Raw genomic sequence first — 24,306 nt, 5'->3', positions numbered from 1 at the left:
CGAGTCAAACCTCCAGAACGATTTGTTCGTAGACATTCCTTCTAATTTTAAAACGAAAGTCAGCGGGGAGTGATCTGAAATCGTATTGGTGTGATATTTAGGGTTCATAGTATAAGGGATTAGATTTGTATCCACTAGGAAATAATCTATATGTGAATATGTTTTGTGTACCATTGAATAAAACGAGTATTCCCTTCCAGTCGGATTCGCGATCCTCCAAACGTCTGCTATATTTGTATAACATCTGCTATGTTTTTATATATGTATTTAAGAGTTCACTAGTTTTAGATTTCATATTACCTCTTTGTTTTTACATCGATTTATCTAAGTACGGGTCTAAAACACAGTTGAAGTCTCCTCCAATTATAACATTTTGGTAATTAAATTCTGCAATTGTATTCAGGATTTTATTGAAAAATTGAGGATTATCAAAATGGGGCGCATATATATTTACCAAAGTGATTGGCGTAGCATGGATCTCTCCTGTAACTATAAGATATCTCCCTTCATCTGATATAATGTTCTTTGATTTGAATGGTATTCCTTTGCGAATAATAATTGCGGTGCCTCTGGATATCGAAGTATGTGAAGAGTGAAATGTTTGACCTATCCTATTCGCCCTCAATCTAATCTGATCTTGATGTTTAAGATGCGTTTCTTGTAGAAAAGTAATATCCGTGTTGTATGATTTCAACTAAGCTAGTATTTTCCCCTTTTAATTGGCTCATTAATACCCCTTATATTCCAGCTACACAGTGTGATTCTTCCCATTTGCCTTTGTTTATCGTCTTGCATTTTCGCTGGTTTTAATACCCTTATTTATTACGGTGATCCATACCTCGGGACTCTGGATATTTGGGGGGGGGGGGGGGGGGTTTATATTACTGACTTCCTTGGTAGATCCCTTTTGCGATTGTCCTTGGAAAAAAACATAGTTGTGACATATTGTGATAAAAAAAAAATTGAACAAGTAATATTACAGTGTCTGGAGTATTCGACACTGTAGTGACTGTCCCACCCGGCTATGGGATTCGACATGTATTCGACTTCCGATGTTGATGTTGTACAATTAGCTCCGCTCCCTTTATTACTCTAAACCTAGGAGGGCGGTACCCTTTCAAAATCAGTTATATTTCACCCAATTACAATATATATATATTTCATTAAGAATTATCAAATCGTATGTTCAGGTACTGTGAAATTTATATATTCACTGTTATCTACTAATTATTTATGCTTAGTTATACCTTTGATAATAGTAAGCTGCCGGCTGAAAGGGTTAACCAGAATCAGGCTTCTGGAATTATGCCAGGTGCCTGAGTCTCCTCCCTTCCCCACACGAATTACATAACACTTAAACTTTCAATATAATCTACGTTTGTTCTAAAATGTGTTATTTATTATTTCTTTATCCCTGCTTAACTGTCTCACTCTATATACGAGATAGTCAGTCTTTTTAACACATTATTACATTTTGCCCATTATATAGTTCAAGTTAGTTTCCATTTATATTTCTATAGACCAGCTTCATCATCAGAGCGACATATGACGTGCTTCCATCACCAAACAACCTGCATCAGTGGTATGGCGCGGATCCAACCTGTGGCCTCTGCCCAATTCCAGCGACCCTCAAACACATCATGGTAGGCTGCAAGATCAGCCTCACGCAAGGGAGATCACGTGGCGGCATAATCGGGTACTAAAAAGCTTGGCATCATCCGTTGAGAACAGGCGGTGTGCGACCAGCTCCTTGCCTTCGAGAGCAAGCAACCGACCGCCCCCCCCCCCCCCCCCCCCCCACCTAAGGGCAACAACCTGTGTCCGAGATGGACAGAAAATATCTAAACATCCTTCCACCAGGTCAGAAGAAGGAAACCTATGCAGGGCCCGTGACTGGAGGATGCTGGCCGACATCGTCCGACAACTAATTTTTCCACCTGAAATTGCTTCCACCAACCTCAGGCCAGACTTGGTGTTCTGGTCCCCTTCACAGAAGACTGCTTACATCATAGAGCTCATAGTTCCATGGGAGAACTCTGTTGAGGAGGCCTATGAGCGTAAGAAGCTGCGCTACGCAGAGCTTGCAGCAGAGGCAACGCAGCGTGTCTGGAACACCAAAGTCTATCCAGTTGAAGTGGGATGCAGAGGCTTTGTTGCGTCATCTACCATCGGACTGCTGAATGAGCTTGGAATCCACGGTCAGGCTCTGCGGAAAACCATAAGATCACTCTCAGAGGCGGCTGAACGAAGCAACCGGTGGATTTGGCTCAAGCGGAAAGACCCATGCTGGGCCCCAAGTACGTCAGGGTTAATCTTTTGGACGGTTTGACACGGGATACGCGCTGAGCGCTCATCATCCTGCAGCGGGCCGCCCTTGTGGAGGGTGTATAGTGTTAAAAGGCCGAAACACCCAGTGATGCAAGGGTACACTACTGATGATGTGTCCCGTGCCCAACTATCCTGAAGGTTACCCAGGCCAAGATGTACGTACCCCCCGCGCCCCCCCCCCCCACCGATGTTGAGCGTCTACCACTCTCAACAATCAACTAAAGTCGTGAAATGCTCCCCACCTATTGACACAAGGGACGTATTAACATCTTCTCCTGTGTACTTGATTCAGTATAGTTAATTATTGTTAATTCTCTATATTTTGTGAAACGATTTTAAGATCTTAAACCGCAATTTGTCCTTGTGATGTTTTCCACATTCGGCTCTCCTGTTCGTCTCTCCGTTGTTTACCAGTCTTTCCCTCATTTTGAACAAAAAATGTCCTTGAGTTGAATTCCAAAGCGTCCAAATGAGATAAGGGGTCTAGACCAGCACACGTGGAAATGCTCTTCCATTTTAAACTTTTAGCAAATGGTGTTTCTTCCCGTATCTTCGGGTGTTCTCTGTGAACTAATAAAAGGGAATAATGTGTCCATACCGTCTCGCTGCCTTGATTAATCTTCTGTTTCTGCCACAATCTCTTGGGCATATTTATAAGATGCGTCCGAATTAGTGAACGTGTTCTCTTTTCCCTTGAAAGTAATGCGCATCCTGGCCGGATAAAAAACGTCACATTTGACATCTTGAACTCCATGGAGAATCTGTCTTGTCTGTGAGAACTTTCTTCTCTTTTGCACGATCCCATAGGGATAATCCCGGAGGAGTTTGATAGAGTCGTTTCCAAACGTCATCTTCACTCCGTATTTGACGTATAGGTTTAATTTCGAGATACAGTGCGGAGACAGCCCCTTCCACCCACCGAATCCGCACCGAGGAAGGAACGGCAGATGCTGGTTTACACCGAAGATAGACACAAAAGCTTGAGCAACCCAGCGGGGCTGGCAGCATATCTGGAGCAAAGGTAATGTTTTGGTTCGAGACCCTTCTTCAGACTGAGAGGCAGGTGAAAGGGAAACGAGGGGTATGGGAAGGTACATAACAAATCAGACCACAACGATGGCCCAGGAAAGGTGGAGCCCACAATGGTCTATCGCTGGTCATGAAAGAGATAGAAACAGGGAAATTAGCAGAACAATAAAGTGGGAGAGGAACGGAGAGAGGGAAAGCAAGGGTTACTTGAGGTTAGAGAAGTCAACACTGGGGTGTAATCTGCCCGAGTGAAATATGAGGTGTTATTCTTCCAATTCAATTGTCTGTAACTATAAAACACCAGTATGTAGCTAGCTATCCAGTCTGTAGCCATGTAACTAGCTACCTGGTTATCCAGTTGGTAGCTCAGTCTGAGTAGCACTCTAGTTATCCGGTATGTAGATCACTATAGCTAGCTACCTAGCTATTCAGTATGTAGCTCAGTCTTGCTATCCACCGAGCTATCCAGTACGTAGCCATCTAGCTAGGTACCTAGGTATACAGGATGTAGCCATCTAGTTGGCTCAATTGTGACCATGTTCTGTCTTTCTGTTAACTGGTTAGCTCGCGACTAAAGCTGTTCACTGTACCTCGGTAATGTGCGAATAAACTAATGAGGGGGAAATAATTATATGAGATTGTTCCGTGGATTGGTGTAACAGCACACCAGTTGATGTTGTAAAGCTTCAGTTATTGTTGTTGCTCAGATTGTATTGGTCCCTTTCAGGTGCTGTCCCCTAAATCTATCCTAAATTTACCGATGCCTTCCCTACTGCACCATATAATGGTGCCCTCCTCTAATTCACCTTTTACAGATGCCCTCCGAATTCACCATTTAAAGGTTCCCTCCACTAAATACCCCTCCATTTACATGCCCTACCCTAAATCCATATTTACAGGTGCCCTTCTCTAACCCACCCCCTCCTATTTCCAGGCACCTTCCCCAATATGTACCCATCTAGTGAGCAATCCAGTATGTGGCTCATTCCAGCTAGCTACCTAGTTTTCCAGTATGTAGCCTCAGTCCAGCTAGCTACCTAGCTATCCAGTATGTTGATCAGTCTAGCTATCTATCTAGCTATCCAAGTATGTAGCTCAATCTAATTAGCTACCTGGTTATCCAGTATGTAGTTCACCCTAGCTCGCTACCTAGCTATTCAGTATGTAGTTCAGTCTTGCTATCTACCTATCTATCCAGTATGTAGCCACTTAGCTAGCTACCTATTTATGCAGGATGTAGCCATCTAGCTGGCTCCATTGTGATCATGTTTTGTCTTTCTGTTAACTGGTTAGCTCGCGTCTAAAGCTTTTCACTGTACCTTGGTACGCGTGAGAATAAATTAATGAAGGGGAAATAATTATATGAGATTGTTAAGTGGATTGGTGTAACAACACACCAGTTGTTGTTGTAAAGCTTCAGTTATTGTTGCTCAGATTGTATTGCTCCTTTGCAGGTGCTCCCCCTAAATCTATCCTAAATTTTCAGATGCCTTCCCTACTGCACCATTTAAAGGTGCCCTCCTCTAATTCACCATTTACAGATGCCCTCAGAATTCACCATTTAAAGGTGCCCACTCCTAAATCCCCTTCCCATTTACATGCCCTACCCGAAATCCACATTTACAGCTGCCCTTCCCTAACCCCATCCCCTATTGGTAGGTACCCTCCCCTATATGTAGTCAGTAGCTACCTAGTTTTCCAGTATGTAGCGCAATCTAGCTAGCTACCTAGCTATCCAGTACGTTGTTCAGTCTAGCTATCTAGCTATCTATCTAGCTATCCAAGTATGTAGCTCACCCTAGTTAGCTACCTAGATATCCAGTATGTAGCTCAGTCTTGCTATCTAACGAGCTATCCAGCATGTAGCCATTTAGCGAGTTGCCAAGTTATACAGGATGTAGGCATCCAGCTGGCTCAATTGTGATGATGTTTTGTCTTTCTGCTAACCGGTTAGCTCACGACTAAAGCTTTTTACTGTACTTCGGATGTGTACGTGAGAATAAATTAATGAGGGGGAAATAATTATATGAGATTTCTTATGTAACAACGCACCAGTTGTTGTAAAGCTTCAAATGTTTTAGTTGCTCACATTGTGTTTCTCCTTTACAGGTGCTCTCCCCTAAATCTACCCTTAATTTACAGATGCTTCCCTACTGCACCATTTAAAGGTGCCCTCCCCTAATTAACCATTTTCAGATGCCTTCCTAATTCAGTTTAAAGGTGCCCTCCCCTAAATCCTCCGCTCATATACATGCCCCACCCTAAATCAGCATTTACAGCTGCCCTTTCCTAAACTATCCCTATTTCTAGGCACCCTCCCCTATATGTAGCCATCTAGCTAGCATTATGCATCCTGTAATTTTGTCGCTTTTCATGTCCTGAATTTACGTCGCCTTTGGCGTTTTAAATTTTCGTTGCCTTTCGCGTCCTGAATTTTTGGCGTGCTGAATTTTCGTCGCTTTTCACGTGCTGAAATTTCGGCACTTTTTGTGTGCTGCAATTTTGTCGCTTTTCATGTCCTGAAAGTGCATCACTTTTCACGTCCCGAATTGTTGTCACTTTTCACATCCTGAAGGTTCGTCACATTTTCTATTCCGAAATTTTGTCACTTTTTGTGTCCTGAAATTTTGTCGCTTCATGCGTCCTGAACTTTTGTCACTTTTCGTACCCAGAATTTTCGTCGCGTTTCGCGTGCTGAATATTCGTCGCATTATGCCTCCTGAGGTTTCATCGCTTTACGCATCCTGAATTTTCGTCGTTTTCACGTGCTGAATTTTTGTAGCTTTTTGTGTGCTGAAATTTCGGCGCTTTTCGTGTGCTGGAATTTCGTCACCTTTCACGTCCTGAGATTTTGTCACTTTATTCATTCTGATATAACGTCGCATTTCGCGTGCTGAATATTTGTCGCTTTTTGCAAGCTGCATTTTTGTCACTTTTTGCGTGCTTCATTTTCATCACTTTACGCGCCTCGAAGTTTCTTCACTTTTCGCGTGCTGAATTTTTGTTGCTTTTTGTATGCTGAAGTTTCGTCGTTTTTCACATGCTGAATTTTTGTAGCTTTTCGCATGCCGAATTTTCATCGCTTTTCGAGTGCTGAATTTTCATCACCTTTCACGATCTGAAATTTCGGCACTTTTCTGTGCTGAATTTTCTTAGCTTTTCACGTCCTGAAGGTTTGTCGCTTTCCGTGTGCTGACTTTTCGTGACTTTCACGTGCTGAATTTTCGTCACTTTTCAGGTGCTGAATTTGCGTCGCTTTTGCATCTTGAAAATTAGTTGCGCTTCGCGTCTTAAAATTTAGCACATTTCATGTCCTGAATTTCCATCGCTTTTGGCGTCCTGAATTTTCATCGCTTTTCGCATCCTGAAGGGTCGTCGTTTTTCGTGTGCTGAATTTTCGTCGCTTTTCGCTTGCTGAATTTCCGTCACTTTTGGCATCCTGAAGGTTCAGCACATTTCACGTGCTGAATTTCAATCGCTTTTCGCAGGATTAATTCTCATCGCTTTTCATGTCCTGAAATGCGTACTGAGGCTTCGTTGCTTTTCGCGTCCTGAATGTGGCAGGGTGTCAGGGACATCACTGACTACAAGAGCATCCCCGCCTGCTCCCACGGTGAAATCACACTGGCCAACGAACTGAACACCTTATTTGCCCGATTCGCAACTGGCAACACCACCAGGAGTGGAATAATCCCGGCCATGGCGGAGGGACAGACCTTAACACTGAGCACTCAGGAAGTACAGTGCGTTCTGCGTAGGATCAATCCACGCAATGCTGCAGGCCCGGGTGGAATACAGGGAACGGTACTAAAGGACTGTGCTGTACAGCTGGCGGAGATATTCACGAGCATCTTCAATCTATCTCTATCTCTGGCAACGGTCCCCAAGTGCCTGAAACAGCCACCATAGTGCCAGTTGCGCAAAAGTCCAAAGTCACCAACCTGAACGACTACCCTAACTCCAATCCCAATTAAGTGCTTCGAAAGGCTGGTCCTCTCCCATATCAAATCCATCATCCCTGCCTCACTGGACTCTCATCAATTTGCATACAGGGCAAATAGATAAACAAATGATGCAATATTTCTGGCTCTTCACACTGCCCTGACTCACCTGGACAGACAGGGCACGTACGTGAGGATGCTCTTCGTTGATTATAGCTCTGCATTCAATACGGTCGTCCCCACCAAGCTCACCACCAAACTCCACCAGCTATGCCTCAGCTCGCCGATATGCGATTGGATCCTGAACTTTCTGACGGAGCGACCGCAGGCAGTGAGACTGGGCCCGCACCTGTCCTCCACTATCACCCTGAGCACCGGCACACCACAGGGCGGTGTATTAAGCCCCATGCTCTATTCCCTCTTCACTCACGACTGAGTGTTCCTGCATTCGACACCAACACTTCGTGAAGTTTTCAAACGACACAAAGTGATTGGGCTCATCACCAACGGTGATGAAACAAAATACAGGGCGGAGGTGCAGAACCTGGCGGACTGGTGCACACGTAACAACTTGTCGCTAAACACATCCAATACCAAAGAGCTGATTATTGACTTCAGGACGTCCCATAATGGAAAATACGCCCCAATCTCCATTTACGGGGAAAGTGTGGAGAGAGTGTCCAGCTTTAAGTTTCTGGGCACACATTTCAGAGGAGCTCACATTGTCCACCAACACCGCTGCGCTGGTTAAGAAGGCACAGCAACGACTGTTCTTCCTGAGGACATTAAAAAAAACTGGTCTGCCCCAACAGCTGCTGACAACGTTCTAACGCTGCACCACAGAGAGCATATTAACGGATGGCATCTCTGTGTGGTATCTCAGCAGCACGGAGGCGGAGAGGAGATCTCTTCAGCGCGTCGTCCACAGAGCGCAGAGGATCATTGGGACAGAGCTACCAGCCTTGGAGTGCATTTACCACACACTGTGCCTCAGGAAGGCCGTTTGCATCCATAAAGACTCATCACACCCCTGTAACTGACTGTTTGAACTACTTCCATCCGGCAGACGTTACAAGGCCTTCTATGCCCGAACCTCCAGACTCAGAAATAGCTTTATTCCAAGAGCTATAGCGGCTCTGAACCGGCACTGCTGAGTGCCACCCAGCCCCTAGACTTTCTCCCTCGGATGGTCACGACACACAGCTTATATATTTATTTTACTTTTCTTTTTCATCGGTTGGAGCTGCATACTTGTTGCAATGACAATAAAATATATTATTATTATTATTTACATCATTTTTCATGTGCTGAATTTTCGTCGCACTTTGCGTGCTGGATTTTTGTAGTTTTTCGTATGCTGAATTTTCGTCGCTTTTCGCGTCCTTCATTTATGTCGCTTTTCGCATGCTGAAATGTCGTCACTTTTCCCGTGCTGAATGTTTGTCGCTTTCGCATGCTGAAATGTTGTTGGTGTGTGCATGCTGAATTTGCATCCCTTTTCACATGCTCAATTGTTGTCACTATTTCCTCGGTCTTACTGTGTGTGGGAGAGGGGATGAAAGAGACGTACACTCACAGAGGCAGAGTCTCTCAGCCTGTGTGAGAGGGGGGGGGGGAGAGAGAGAGGCACACACAAGGTGGATGTGAAATCTCACCTGCCTGTTTCAGTGACAGACACCCGCCGCCAGTAAATGAAGACACCCCCATATGTCTCCCCCTCCTCTCCCTCGACTCCCCCACCTTTCCCTCCCAACTCCAGTCCCGTCCCGACCCTCTGGGAAACTGAAGGGAGCAACTATCAACTGTTGCCTGCCCGCTGAGTTAAAGAGTTCCCACGGTAGTAAGACGATGTTAGGTGCGCCCAAGTTTAAATTTCCAACGTGTGTTTCAGAGTAAAGAGTCAGCGCAGAATCATTGATAATATAAAACTGTCTGAATCAGCAAGTTAGACACAAAATGCTGGAGTAACTCAGCGGGCCAAGCAGCATCTCTGGAGAAAAGGAATAGTTTCCATTTTTGGTCGGGACCCTTCTTCGGGATGATTGTAGGGGGGAACTGGAAGCAAGAAAAGACCGGGACAAATCAGGGCCAACAACAGATGACCTCAGCAGGGTATTTTGAAGAGGGGTCCCGACCCGAAATGTCGCCTATCCCTTTCCTCCAGAGATGCTGCCTGACCCACTGAGTCACTCCAGCAATTGATGTCTATATTTGGTTCCCTGATAGGCCAATTGTTGGCTAGGGATAGTGTGATCCCAAGAGGGAACAAGCGTTGCAAACCTTGGACTGGTTAACCGACATTTACTGCATGGGGTGGGGGAGGGGGGGGGGAGGAGGGGGGGGGCGGGGGGGAGAGAGAGAGTGTAAGTTACCTAAAATTAAATAATCCAATGTTCATAGTGAACACAGACACAAAATATTTGTGTAACTCAATGGGTCAGGCAACATCTCTGGAGAAAATGAACAGGTGGCGTTTGTGTCTATCTTCGGTAAAAAACAGCATCCGCAGTTCCTTCCTGCACAATGGATCTCAGTGTCAAGTCGCTGACTCGCGTTGGCATGCCATTCGGCCCACATCTCGCCCAGCGATGACTAACCCTTGTCACAGGGGATGGTGTGGAGGCGGAGTTAGACAGAGCTTGATTAATGTTACGGTTGGGGAATGGGCCATAATATGGCCAGGGAAACGCTGTTATTCGTGACGCCCCTCCGCCCTTTCCCAGCTGTTCTCAATCGCACCCCTGGCCACACAAAAATGTATACTTTAAGTAGGAATACACGGAACATTTAAACTCAGAACGCTTCTAACAGAGTGAGCCATGAGTCACTCCAGCACTCTGACTTTTTTGTCAGAGTGCTGGAGAATGAGCACTTTGATCATTCTCCCTATATTTGTATTTGACAAAATAGTCGGAAAAAAATGTCTAAATGTGTTCATACCTTTTGCTATGCCTAACTGGCCCTTACCTCTGCGAAAATAGTCTGATATTCGTACGTGAAATGTCACCAACAATAATTGATTCTATTATTAATTGACTAATAATTGACTCTATTTTCGGAAGGATGCAATTCTGATCTAATATTATAAGTGCCTCTGTCTTTGGAAGAAACACCAGCAATTTATTAAATCTGACTACATGCGGCACAGTGCTAGAGTTGTTGCCTCACAGCCCCAGAGACCGGGGTTCGATCCTGACCATGGGTGCACCGGTTTCCTCTCACACTCCAGAGATTACATGTGTGTAAGTTAATCGGCTTCGGTAACATTGTAAAATTGACCCTGGAGTGTATAGGAATAGGTGGTCGGCGCGGACTCATTGGGCCGAAGGGCCTGTTTCCGCGCTCTATCTCTAACATCTGAAGTTAGGTAATGTCTAAAGGAACTGCAGATGCTGGTTAATACGCACAAAAGGACACAAAATGTTGGTGTACCTCAGCAGGTAAGTCAGATCAGGGAAGAAAAACATAAAAAGCTGGAGTAAGTCAGCGTGTCAGGCAGCATCTCTGGAGAAAAAGAATAGAATAGATGGCGATTCGAATCGGCACCCTTCTTCAGACATCCTAATCGGAATAGAGTCTGAAGATGTGTCTCGTCCCGAAACATCACAGTCAGAAAAAGCAGCATACCGGAGGACTGGGAGAAATCCAAAGACCAGCAGAGGAGGACGAAGGGCTTAATTAGGAAAGGGAAAATAGATTATGAAAGAAAACTGGCAGGGAACATAAAAACTGACTGCAAAAGTTTTTATAGATATGTGAAAAGAAAGAGATTAGTTAAAACAAATGTAGGTCCCTTGCAGTCAGAAACAGGTGAGTTGATCATGGGGAACAAGGATATGGCGGACCAATTGAATAACTACTTTGGTTCCGTCTTCACTAAGGAAGACATAAATAATTTGCCGGAAATAGCAGGGGACCGCGGGTCAAAGGAGTTGGAGGAATTGAGTGAAATCCAGGTTAGCCGGGAAGTGGTGTTGGGTACATTGAATGGATTAAAGGCCGATAAATCCCCAGGGCCAGATAGGCTGCATCCCAGAGTACTTAAGGAAGTAGCTCCAGAAATAATGGATGCATTTCAACTTTCCACACATAGACTGGGAAACACATTCTGTAAATGGGCTGGATGGGTTGGAGTTTGTAAAATGTGTGCAGGATAGTTTTTTGCAGCAATACATAGAGGTACCTACTAGAGGAGGGGCAGTGTTGGACCTCCTGTTAGGAAATGAGACTGGACAGGTGGCGGAGGTATGCGTTGGGGAGCACTTCGGCTCCAGTGATCACAATACCATTAGTTTCAATATAACTATGGAGAGGGTCAGAACTGGACCTAGGGTTGAGATTTTTGAATGGAGAAAGGCTAACTTTGATGCGATGCGAGATGATTTAAAAGGAGTGAACTGGGACATTTTGTTTTATGGGAAAGATGTAGAAGAGAAATGGAGGACATTTAAAGGGGAAATTTTAAGAGTACAGAATCTTTATGTTCCTGTTCGGTTGAAAGGAAACAGTAAAAATTGGTAAGAGCCCTGGTCTTCAAGGGAAATTGGACATCTTGTTCGGAAAAAGAGGGAGATCTACAATAATTATAGGCAGCATTAAGTAAATGAGGTGCTTGAGGAGTATAAGGAATGTAAAAAGAATCTTAAGAAATAAATTAGAAAAGCTAAAAGAAGATATGAGGTTGCTTTGGCAAGTAAGGTGAAAGTCAATCCAAAGGGTTTCTACAGCTATATTAATAGCAAAAGGATAAGGAGGGATACAATTGGTTCATTGGAGAGACAGAGTGGACAGCTATCTGCAGAGCCAAAAGAGATGGGGGAGATATTGAACAATTTTTTTTCTTCGGCATTCACCAAGGAGAAGGATATTGAATTATGTGAGGTAAGCGAAACTAGTAGAGTAGCTATGGATACTATGAGGTTCAAAGTAAAAGAAGTACTGACACTTTTGAAAAATATAAAAGTGGATAAGTCTCCAGGTCCTGACAGGATATTCCATAGGACATTGAGGGAATTTAGTGTAGAAATAGCAGGGGCTATGACAGAAATATTTCAAATGTCATTAGAAACGGGAATAGTCCCCGAGGATTGGCGTACTGCGCATGTTGTTCCATTGTTTAAAAAGGGTTCTAAGAGTAAACCTAGCAATAATAGACCTGTTAGTTTGACTTCAGTGGTGGGAAAATTAATGGAAAAGATACTTAGAGACAATATATATAAGCATCTAGATAAACAGGGTCTGATTAGGAACAGTCAACGTGGATTTGTGCCTGGAAGGTCATGTTTGACTAATCTTCTTGTATTTTTTGAAGAGGTTACTAGGGAAATTGACGAGGTAAAAGCAGTGGATGTTGTCTATATGGACTTTAGTAAGGCCTTTGACAAGGTTCCTCATGGAAGGTTGGTTAAGAAGGTTCAACTGTTGGGTATAAATGCAGGAATAGCAAGATGGATTCAACAGTGGCTGAATGGGAGAAGCCAGAGGGTAATGGTGGATGGCTGTTTATCGGGTTGGAGGCAGGTGACTAAAGGGGTGCCTCAGGGATCTGTGTTGGGTCCTTTGTTGTTTGTCATGTACATCAATGATCTGGATGAAGGTGTGGTAAATTGGATTAGTAAGTATGCAGATGATACCAAGATAGGGGGTGTTGTGGATAATGAAGAGGATTTCCAAAGTCTACAGAGTGATTTAGGCCGTTTGGAAAAATGGGCAGATGGAGTTTAATGCTGATAAATGTGAGGTGCTACACCTCGGCAGGACAAATCAAAATAGGACGTACATGGTAAATGGTAGGGAATTGAAGAATACAGTTGAACAGAGGGATCTGGGTATAACCGTGCATAGTTCCTTGAAGGTGGAATCTCATATAGATAGGGTGGTAAAGAAAGCTTTTGGTATGCTAGCCTTTATAAATCAGAGCATTGAGTATAGAAGCTCGGATGTAATGTTAAAACTGTACAAGGCATTGGTGAGACCAAATCTGGAGTATGGTGTACAATTTTGGTCGCCAAATTATAGGAAGGATGTCAACAAAAACAGAGGAGATTTACTAGAATGTTGCCTGGGTTTCAACAACTAAGTTACAGAGATAGGTTGAATAAGTTAGGTCTTTATTCTCTGGAGCGCAGAAGGTTAAGGGGGGACCTGATAGAGGTCTTTAAAATGATGAGAGGGATAGACAGAGTTGATGTGGACAAGCTTTTCCCTTTGAGAATAGGGAAGATTCAAACAAGAGGACATGACTTCAGAATTAAGGGACAGAAGTTTAGGGGTAATATGAGGGGGAACTTCTTTACGCAGAGAGCGGTGGCGGTGTGGAATGAGTTCCCAGTGGAAGTGGTGGAGGCAGGTTCATTGGCATAATTTAAAAATAAATTGAATAGGCATATGGATGAGAAGGGAATGGAGGGTTATGGTACGAGTGCAGGCAGGTGGGACTAAGGGGAAAAACATTTGTTCCGCATGGACTTGTAGGGCCGAGATGGCCTGTTTCCTTGCTGTAATTGTTATATGGTTATATGGTTATATTAGTAATAATCTTTCAAAACTCTTTAGATTCTGGAGTAGTTCCTGAAGATTGGCGGGTAGCAAACGTAACCCCACTTTTTAAGAAGGGAGGGAGAGAGAAAATGGGGAATTACAGACCAGTTAGTCTAACATCGGTAGTGGGGAAACTGCTAGAGTCAGTTATTAAAGATGGGATAGCAGCACATTTGGAAAGTGGTGAAATCATTGGACAAAGCCAACATGGATTTACGAAAGGTAAATCATGTCTGACGAATCGTATATAATTTTTCGAGGATGTAACCAGTAGCGTGGATAGGGGAGAACCAGTGGATGTGGTGTATCTGGACTTCCAGAAGGCTTTCGACAAGGTCCCACATAAGAGATTAGTATACAAACTTAAATCACAAGGCATTGGGGGTTCAGTATTGATGTGGATAGAGAACTGGCTGGCAAACAGGAAGCAAAGAGTAGGAGTAAACGGGTCCTTTTCACAATGGCAGGCAGTGACTAGTGGGGTACCGCAAGGCTCAGTGCTGGGACCCCAGCTATTTACAATATATATTAATGATCTGGATGAGGGAATTGAAGGCAATATCTCCAAGTTTGCGGATGACACTAAGCTGGGGGGAAGTGTTAGCTGTGAGGAGGATGCTAGGAGACTGCAAGGTGACTTGGATAGGCTGGGTGAGTAGGCACATGTTTGGCAGATGCAGTATAATGTGGATAAATGTGAGGTTATCCATTTTGGTGGCAAAACGGGAAAGCAGACTATTATCTAAATGGTGGCCGATTGGGAAAGGGGGAGATGCAGCGAGACCTGGGTGTCATGGTACACCAGTCATTGAAGGTAGGCATGCAGGTGCAGCAGGCAGTAAAGAAAGCGAATGGTATGTTAGCTTTCATTGCAAAAGGATTTGAGTATAGGAGCAGAGAGGTTCTACTGCAGTTGTACAGGGTCTTGGTGAGACCACACCTGGAGTATTGCGTACAGTTTTGGTCTCCAAATCTGAGGAAGGACATTATTGCCATAGAGGGAGTGCAGAGACGGTTCACCAGACTGATTCCTGGGATGTCAGGACTTTATGAAGAAAGACTGGATAGACTTGGGCTATACTCTCTAGAATTTAGGAGATTGAGAGGAGATCTTATAGAAACTTACAGAATTGTTAAGGGGTTGGACAGGCTAGATGCAGGAAGATTGTTCCCGATGTTAGGGAAGTCCAGGACAAGGTGTCACAGCTTAAGGATAAGGGGGAAATCCTTTAAAACCGAGATGAGAAGAACCTTTTTCACACAGAGAGTGGTGAATCTCTGGAACTCTCTGCCACAGAGGGTAGTTGAGACCAATTCATTGGCTATATGTAAGAGGGATTTAGATGTGGCCCTTGTGGCTAAGGGGATCAGGGGGTATGGAGAGAAGGCAGGTACGGGATACTGAGTTGGATGATCAGCCATGATCATATTGAATGGTGGTGCAGGCTCGAAGGGCCGAATGGCCTACTCCTGCACCTAATCTCTCTATGTTTCTATGTTGCTATCACCTATTTTTCTCCAGAGATGCTGCTTGACTCGCTGAGTTACTCCAGCTTTTTGTGTCTGTCTTCGTTTTAAACCAGCATGTGCAGTCCACTCCTTTACACGGGTCTCTGGAGAACATTGATTGGTAGCGTGCCGGACCCTGATTCGGAAAGGCATCGATCGCTAGTCGGCAAGGACTCCGAGCTGTATCTCTGAAAGAAGTACATGTTAAAAATGTCTCAGGGACCATAAAAATGCGGCAATAAAGTCCCTTTTAAAGATTATAGTTATTTTCTTGAATCGCATTAACATAACTCATGATTAAGTTGATGTCCATATGCGGATGCAAATCTTTATTTTTTAATTTCAATCCCACACAAGACAATTTTTACTCACCTTCTGTCCCCTCTGTCCAGCTTCCGGGTTCACCGTTCGCAGGAGTTCCCACGGTACAAGCAAGAGTCAATACGGATATCACACTGGCCACTACGTGCAGATAATGTTGCAATGTTCAACCACAATTGTACAAGTCACTCTTGGAGAAATTCAAGCTTGTTTGAATTTTCTCCCGAGTCACCAAGTAAAACCCCTTTCTGATCACGTGGCGATTTGACGCAAGAGTTAACCAGAGTTGAACATCGTGGTAACCTCTTCCGATAACCGTACGGCATTCGAGTACATGCCGTTAGTGCCACAGTGGTCCACGGTGGGCCACGAATGCCGTACGGTTATCGCAAGAGGTTCCCACGATGTTCAACTCTGGTTAACTCTTGCGTCAATTCGCCCAAACCATCAGGCAACACGGTTGGGAGAACACTTGGGAAATATAATGGGTATTTGATGTAACAGGGGTGTTGCTGTGCTTGTAGAGTGTATCAGTGCTGGAGCAACTCGATGGGTGCAGCGACATCGCTGGAGAACATGGATTGGTAATTCTGGGTTGGGACTCTTCAGACCTTAAAGTCTTAAGGTAGTCTAAATATATTGGGCTACCTTAATATTGGTCCAACCTGTAGGAGTCCTGACTGCAGAGACACAATGGTCCTGGTTGGAGATACATCTCCAGGCATTGTCCACATGTCTAAGTATTTTTACCTTGAGGACTAGAATCTTCTCACCCAGGACTGTCCGACCCACTGAGTTACTCCAGCACTTTGTCTAATTGTAGAGAAGGACGTTGGAACATTTCCAACATTAAAATGTTATGTTAAATTGATTTTTCAGCATCAGGTCTACCTGGAATTGGTCTTTATAGATGTCATTGGAGATAAGGTACGTATTTCTAACCCTCTTCCGTTTAATGAGATAAATGTGTTCAATTATTGATGGCTTTTTCAAATTTGTTTCTTCAACATCGAGGAGTCTCTGGCATTAGGTAAAATAAACTGCACACTGGGGCATGGTGGCAATGCTGAGAGTCCTGACTGATGCAACGAGATTATACACTTTAAACTGGGTATAAACATTGCATTAGGGTCAAATTCATCACTCGTGCATGGGTTTTTACCATTGCACAGAGGGATATTATTTAAACTGGATATAAACATTGCATTAGGTAAAATTCACTGCACACTGGGGGCATGGTGACAATGCAGAGAGTCCAGGCTGATGCACAGAGATTATACACTTTAAACTGGGTATAAACATTGCATCAGGGTCAAATTCACTGCACACTGGGGGCATGGTTGCAATGCAGAGAGTCCAGGCTGATGCACAGAGATTATACACTTTAAACTTGGTATTTAGAGAGATATAAATATTAAATGCTGTGGAATAGATGTAATGCAGAGAGTCCAGGCTGATGCATGGATTATCAACTCTGCACAGAGATTATATAAACCTATAAACTTTCTACAAGGTATAAACATTAACTGGGATTAACTAAAGATTAGAGGCATATATTAGACAATATTGAATGCTGCTGTATATATGTGATACAGAGATCTCATTGATGTATGAATTATCATATCTGCACACAGAGAGATATCAACTCTAAACTGGATTTTAAATAAAGCACAGAGGTATACAAATATTAAATGCTGTGGAATATATGCAATGCAGAGAGTCCTGCCTGATGCACAAAGATTATACACTTTAAACTGGGTATAAACATTGCATTAGGGTCAAATTCACTGCACACTGGGGGCTTGCGTGCAATGCACAGTCCTGGAGATGATACACTTTAAACTGGGTGTAAACTTTGCACAGAAGGATATCAACTTTAAACTGGACATATAAACATTGCATTAGGGTCAAATTCACTGCACACTGGGGCATGTTTGCAATGCAGAGAGTCCAGGCTGATGCACAGAGATTATACACTTTAAACTGGGTATTTATCAGCGATATAAATATTAAATGCTGTTGTATCGATGTAATGCAGAGAGCCCACTGATGCAGAGATTGTACACTTTAAACTGGGTATAAACATTGCATCAGGGTCAAATTCACTGCACACTGGGGGCATGGTTGCAATGCAGAGAGTCCAGGCTGATGCACAGAGATTATACACTTTAAACCGGCTATTTAGAGGGATACAAATATTAAACGCTGTGGTATAGATGCAGAGAGTCCAGGCTGATGCACCGAGGGATATCAACTTTAAACAGGGTATAAACATTGAATCAAGGTCAAATTCACTGCACACTGGGGCATGGTTGCAATGCGCAGAGTCCAGGCTGATGAGCAAAGATTATACACTTTAAACTCAGTATTTAGAGAGATATAAATATTAAATGCTGTGGTGTAGATGCAATGCAGAGAGTCCTCACTGATGCACAGAGATTGTACACTTTAAACTGGGTATTGAGCGCCCTGGAGAGGAAGAGACTACAAAAAGTATTAAACACTGCCCAGTCCATCATCGGCTCTAACCTTCCTTCCATCGAGGGGATCTATCGCAGTCGCTGCCTCAAAAAGGCTGGCAGTATCATCAAAGACCCACGCACCATCCTGGCCACATTCTCATAGAAACATAGACAATAGGTGCAGGAGTAATGGCCATTCGACCCTTCGAGCCTGCACCATTCGCCATTCAATATGATCATGACTGATCATCCAACTCAGTATCCTGTACCTGCCTTCTCTCCATACCCCCTGATCCCTTTAGCCACAAGGGCCACATCTAACTCACTCTTAAATATAGCCAATGACCTGTGTGGTCTCGTCTACCTTCTGTGGCAGAGAATTCTAGAGATTCACCACTCTCTGTGTGTGGAAAAAAATATTTTCTCATCTCGACTTCCCCCTTATCAGAATTAAGGGACAGAAGTTTAGGGATAATATGAGGGGGGACTTCTTTACTCAGAGAGTGGTAGCGGTGTGGAATGAGCTTCCAGTGGAAGTGGTGGAGGCGGGTTCATTGGTATCATTTAAAAATAAATTGGATAGGCATATGGAGAGAAGGGAATGGAGGGTTATGGTATGAGTGCAGGCAGGTGGGACTAAGGGGAAAAAAAGTTGTTCGGCACGGACTTGTAGGGCCGAGATGGCCTGTTTCCGTGCTGTAATTGTTATATGGTTATATGGTTATCCTTAAACTGTGTGTGTGGCCCCTTGTTCTGGACTTCCCCAACATCGGGAACAATCTTCCTGCACCTAGCCTGTCCAACCCCTTAAGAATTTTGTAAGTTTCTATAAGTTCCCTCCCTCAATCTTCTAAATTCTAGCAAGTACAAGCTGAGTCTATCCAGTCTTTCTTCATATGAAAGTCCTGCCATCCCAACACATCTCCCTGTTACCTTCAGGTAGAAGGTACAGGAGCCTGAAGACTGCAACGTCCAGGTTGAGGAATAGCTACTTCCCCACAGCCATCAGGCTATTAAACCTGGCTCGGACAAAACTCTGAACATTAATAGCCTATTATCTGTTTATTTGCAATTTATCTGTTTTATTTATTCATGTGTGTATATATGTATATAATGGGAGGTACATAAAATGCTGGAGAAATTCAGCGGGTGCGGCAACATCTATGGAGCGAAGGAAATAGGCGACGTTTCGGGCCTAAACCCTTTTTCAGACTGATGGGGAGTGCGGGGGCGGGGGGGGGGGGGGGGGGGGGGGGGGGGAAGAAAAAGGGAGGAGGAGGAGCCCGGGGGCGGGGGGATGGGAGGAGACAGCTCGAGGTCTAAGGAAGGGGAGGAGACAGCAAGGGCTAGCAAAGTTGGGAGAATTCAACGTTCATGCAAACCGGACGCATCCAACCCAGGCGGAACAGGAGGTGCTGCTCCTCCAATTTCCGGTGTTGCTCACGCTGGCAAAGGAGGAGACCCAGGACAGAGATGTCGGATTGGGAATGGGAGGGGGAGTTGAAGTGCTGTGCCACCAGGAGTTCAGGTAGGTTATTGCGGACTGAGCGTAGGTGTACAGCGAAATGATCGCCCAACCTCCGCTTAGTCTGCCCCGATGTAAATCAGCTGACATCTAGAGCAGCGGATGCAGTAGATGAGGTTGGAGGAGATACACGTGAACCTTTGTCGCACCTGGAACGACTGCTTGGGTCCTTGAATTGAGTCGAGGGGGGAGGTGAATGGACAGGTGTTGCATATCTTGCGGTTGCAACGGAAAGTGCCCGGGGAGGGGTTGGTACGGGAGGGAAGGGAATAATTGACAAGGGAGTCGCGGAGGGAGCGGTCTTTGCCGAAGGCAGACGTGGGGGGATCCTCGAATGCTGGAGTCGGCGGCCACAGCACTCCAGAGCTTACCGCATGGCGACCCGGTAAAGGCATCACCCGCTCCATGATGGTGGCCCAGCGCTGTGCCGACGCCGAAGCTGTAGTCCCGGCCGGTCCTGACAGGAAAAACGCTCCAGTCCGATGGTAGGCCGTGGGTTTTGAATTACATTTTACTCAGATGTAAGCCAAGGAATGGCATCATTGTTAGCTGTTAATTGGACATAATCAACCTCAGCAAATTGAGAATATCCTATTGAAAGACAGCGGGTGTTTAAGCTGTCAGGACATTTCATTATCTTTATTTATTTATTTATTTATTTATTTATTTTTAAAAAAAAATTTATTTTTTATTAGAAGTACGGTAAATTACAATCCTACACAACACATATATCTTAATACATTTTTGTACCGCTTCATTTTTTTTGAGCTTTAAGAAAAAGGTAGAAGTAAGGAAAGTAAAGAAAGTGCAAGAGAGTCGTGCAGTGCAAGAGTGTTGGGAAAAGAAAGCCCCTTAGGAAAGAAGTTAGAGAAGGAAGTAAAGTGAGAAAATAGACCCTAGAAAAGAAAGAGAGAGAAAATAGAAACAATCGCTCTATTATAACATTAAACTCCGCAGAGAGGGGACTACCAACCAAGTCTGTTTTTGTTATTTTACCTCCCATTACCAGGTCCTGATACCACTTATTTATATATTTGTTTGTTTTTTTTAATTACTATTGCACCTCATACTTGTAATAGGTCCAGAAAAACAGACCACGTCTTTTGGAATTGGTCTGCTTTACCTGCTAGGAGGAATCTCATCTCTTCCAGATGTAATGTTTCAAACATATTTGATATCCACATTTTTATTGTTGGTGTCGGCGCATTTTTCCAGAATTTAAGTATAAGCTTTTTTCCCATTATTAGCCCGTAATTAAATAAATTCCTCTGAAACACGTTTAATTCAGGGTTATCTTCCGATATTCCGAAGATAATCCATTCTGGTTTTGGTACCAGTTTTATTTTGATCAATTTTGAAAAAATATCAAATATTTCATACCAGAATTTTTGGATTTTTGTACAAAAAACAAAAGAGTGCGCTATGGTAACTTCTTGACACAGGCATTTATCACAGATTGGTGAAACATTAGGGAAGATTTTATTTAATTTAGTTTTTGAATAATATAATCTATGTATGTGTTTTAAATTGGATGAGCGTATGTCGTACGTTGATCGAACATTTATGCACCTGTAGTAAATGATTATCCCAGGTCTCTTTTGAGATTTTTATAGCTAATTCTTGTTCCCAATCTTTTCTAATTCCATCTGTTGTGGGTATTTCTATGTTTAAAATGATATTATATAGGTACGATATTAAATTAGCTGATTCCGCCTTGGTCTTCTTTGCTTCATCCAATAAGTCGGAAGGCATATCATGATAGTCTTTTGTGTGTTTTTTTTTCATAATCACAAATTTGAAGATATTTCAAATATTGGTTATTTTTCAAATTATATTTCAGTTGTAGTTGTTGAAATGACAGTAAATTCCCCAATTCATACAGATCTTCGAGCGTTTTAATTCCCATTCTTTCCCATTGTATAAATGATTTGTCTATGATTGATGGTTTAAACGATGGATTATTGACTATTGGTATTAAAAGAGATAGGTTTCTTAATTTTAAATTCTGTTTTATTTGTTTCCATGTTCTTATTGTGTTATGTATAATTGGATTTTTATTATAATTTTTATTATTCAAATTTATTGGTGAGAGGATGGTCGCTCCTATATTACTCGGGGAGCAGTCCCCTTTTTCCATTACCATCCAGTCCGCCTGCTGTGCAGAATTATCCAGCAGGTGAATCATATTTTTAATATTTACTGCCCAATTATAATACATAAAATTAGGGAGCGCTAGACCCCCCAGCTCTTTACGTTTATTAAGGTGTGCTATTTGTATTCTATGGGATTTATAATCCCATATAAAATTTGTAATGTCTGAGTCCAATTTAAAAAAAACACTTTTTTGGGAGATATATAGGTATTGATTGAAATAGGTATAGAATTTGTGGTAAGAAACCCATTTTAATAGCATTTATTCTGCCTATTAAGGACATCGGAAGTGTTTTCCAGAATTTAATCAAATTATTCAATTTCTTGAGTAAGGGATTATAATTGGCTTTAAACATATCCTGGTAATTTCTAGTAATTTCAATTCCCAAATATTTGAATTTTTCTGTAGCTATTTTAAAGGGAAATTTCCGAAGATGTGTTGAGTCTTTTGGTTTTATCGACATAATTTCACTTTTGTTCCAATTTATTCTATATCCCGAAAAGGATCCAAAGTCCTCAATTAAATTTAATATGTTTGGTATACTAATTTGTGGTTTTGTGATGTACAGTAGTACATCATCGGCATATAGGGATATTTTATTATTTGAGTATTTTGTATTATAACCATGAATATCCGGATGTGTTCTTATTTTTTCAGCAAGGGGTTCAATTACCAAAGCAAATAACAGCGGTGATAATGAGCATCCTTGTCTATTGCCCCTTGATAGTTCAAATTTCGAGGATAAAATATTATTAGTTAATATTCTAGCCGTAGGTTTGTTATATAATAGTTTTATCCATGCGATAAAGTTTTCTCCCAATTGGAATGTTTGCAATACTTTAATCATATAATCCCATTCTACTTGATCAAACGCTTTTTCTGCGTCGTGAGATAATAGATAACTCTTGGTCGTGAGATTTATGTGAGTGCATTATGTTAAGCAAACGTCTCAGATTGTTGAATGAGTGTCTCTTAGGTATAAATCCTGTTTGATCTCCATTTATTAATCTACTAACGTACCTGCTTAGTCTACTGGCTAGTGTTTTCGCTACTATTTTTTGATCCGTATTTAACAGAGCAATAGCTCTATATGAGCCTGGTTCTTCTATGTTTTTGTCTTTTTTAAGTATTAATGTGATCGTTGATTCTGCTAATGCTTCGGGTAAGCTTTGCTCTTTAAAAGCGTATGTATACATTTTCTGTAATCGTGGGGTAACTATATCGTAAAAGGCTTTATAGAATTCACTACTGAATCCGTCTGGTCCTGGTGTTTTGCCATTCTTTAGTGTTTTTATTGTGTCTTCTATCTCCTTAGAAGTAATTGTTGCTCCCAGTTCCTCTTGTTCCCTCAATTCTAATTTTGGGAGGTTACAATTTTCCAGAAATTCTGAAATTTTATTATTATCTATTGACGTTTTAGATGTATATAGATTTTCGTAAAATTGAGCAAATCTTTTATTGATATCTTTGGGTAATGTTAATAATTCCCCACTATCTGATTTAATCTTTAGTATTGCATTCTCTTTTTCCAAAATATACATCTCAATGGCATAATGATAGAAAACTTTTCTACACATCACTCATAAGTCTGGAGATTTTTTTAACGATACATTTAGCTTCAGAAGCATTTAATTTTTGCATGTACAAACCCACTTCAGAACCATGGGCGATTAAAAAAAATTACAGCCAGATTTATTACTTCTGAAACTTTTTAGATACCAAAGGAATCAAGAAAAAACACAAATAATGCCTCGCTGTTGATGAAATGCAGTGAGCAAAGGCAACAATTCCCAATATTTGCAATCTCGATATCTGCACGGCCAATGTTCGCCAAGCACTTTAGCTGTTGTTGTTCCTTCAGCTCTCGCTTCTCTTTACCTTTATTTCGCTTCACTTTTGGAATTTTGACGAAGGATAGATGTTTCTCAAGGTTACCCCGACTTCCACAATTATTTACAGCGCAGAAATTCGACATTTTGGCGGGTTTTAACAGGTAGGAAAGTACACGTTTCATGTATTAACAACATATACTGGAAGCTGCGATGTCCTCCAGATGGATTGAGCGGCTTCATGCATCATGCACTTTGACCCGGTGACCTTGCATGCAACCCCCCTATACACACGCACACTCTCAGCCACACACACACACACACACACACACACACACACACACACACACACACACACACACACACACACACACACACACACACACACACACACACACACACACACACACACACACACACACACACACACACACACACACACACACACACTCAGACACACACTTTCACTCACGCACGCACTCTCACTCACGCACACACTCTCAGACACGCACGCACTCTCAGACACGCACGCATTCTCAGACACGCACGCACTCTCACGCACGCACACACAGACTCACTCAAACACACAGACTTACACACACACAGACTCACACACACACAGACTCACTCACAGACACACACAGACTCACTCATACACACACAGACTCAC

The sequence above is a fragment of the Leucoraja erinacea genome, unplaced genomic scaffold (assembly GCF_028641065.1).
Source record: "Leucoraja erinacea ecotype New England unplaced genomic scaffold, Leri_hhj_1 Leri_623S, whole genome shotgun sequence".
Taxonomy (NCBI): domain Eukaryota; kingdom Metazoa; phylum Chordata; class Chondrichthyes; order Rajiformes; family Rajidae; genus Leucoraja; species Leucoraja erinaceus.
Note: the sequence above shows the minus strand (reverse complement) of the source record.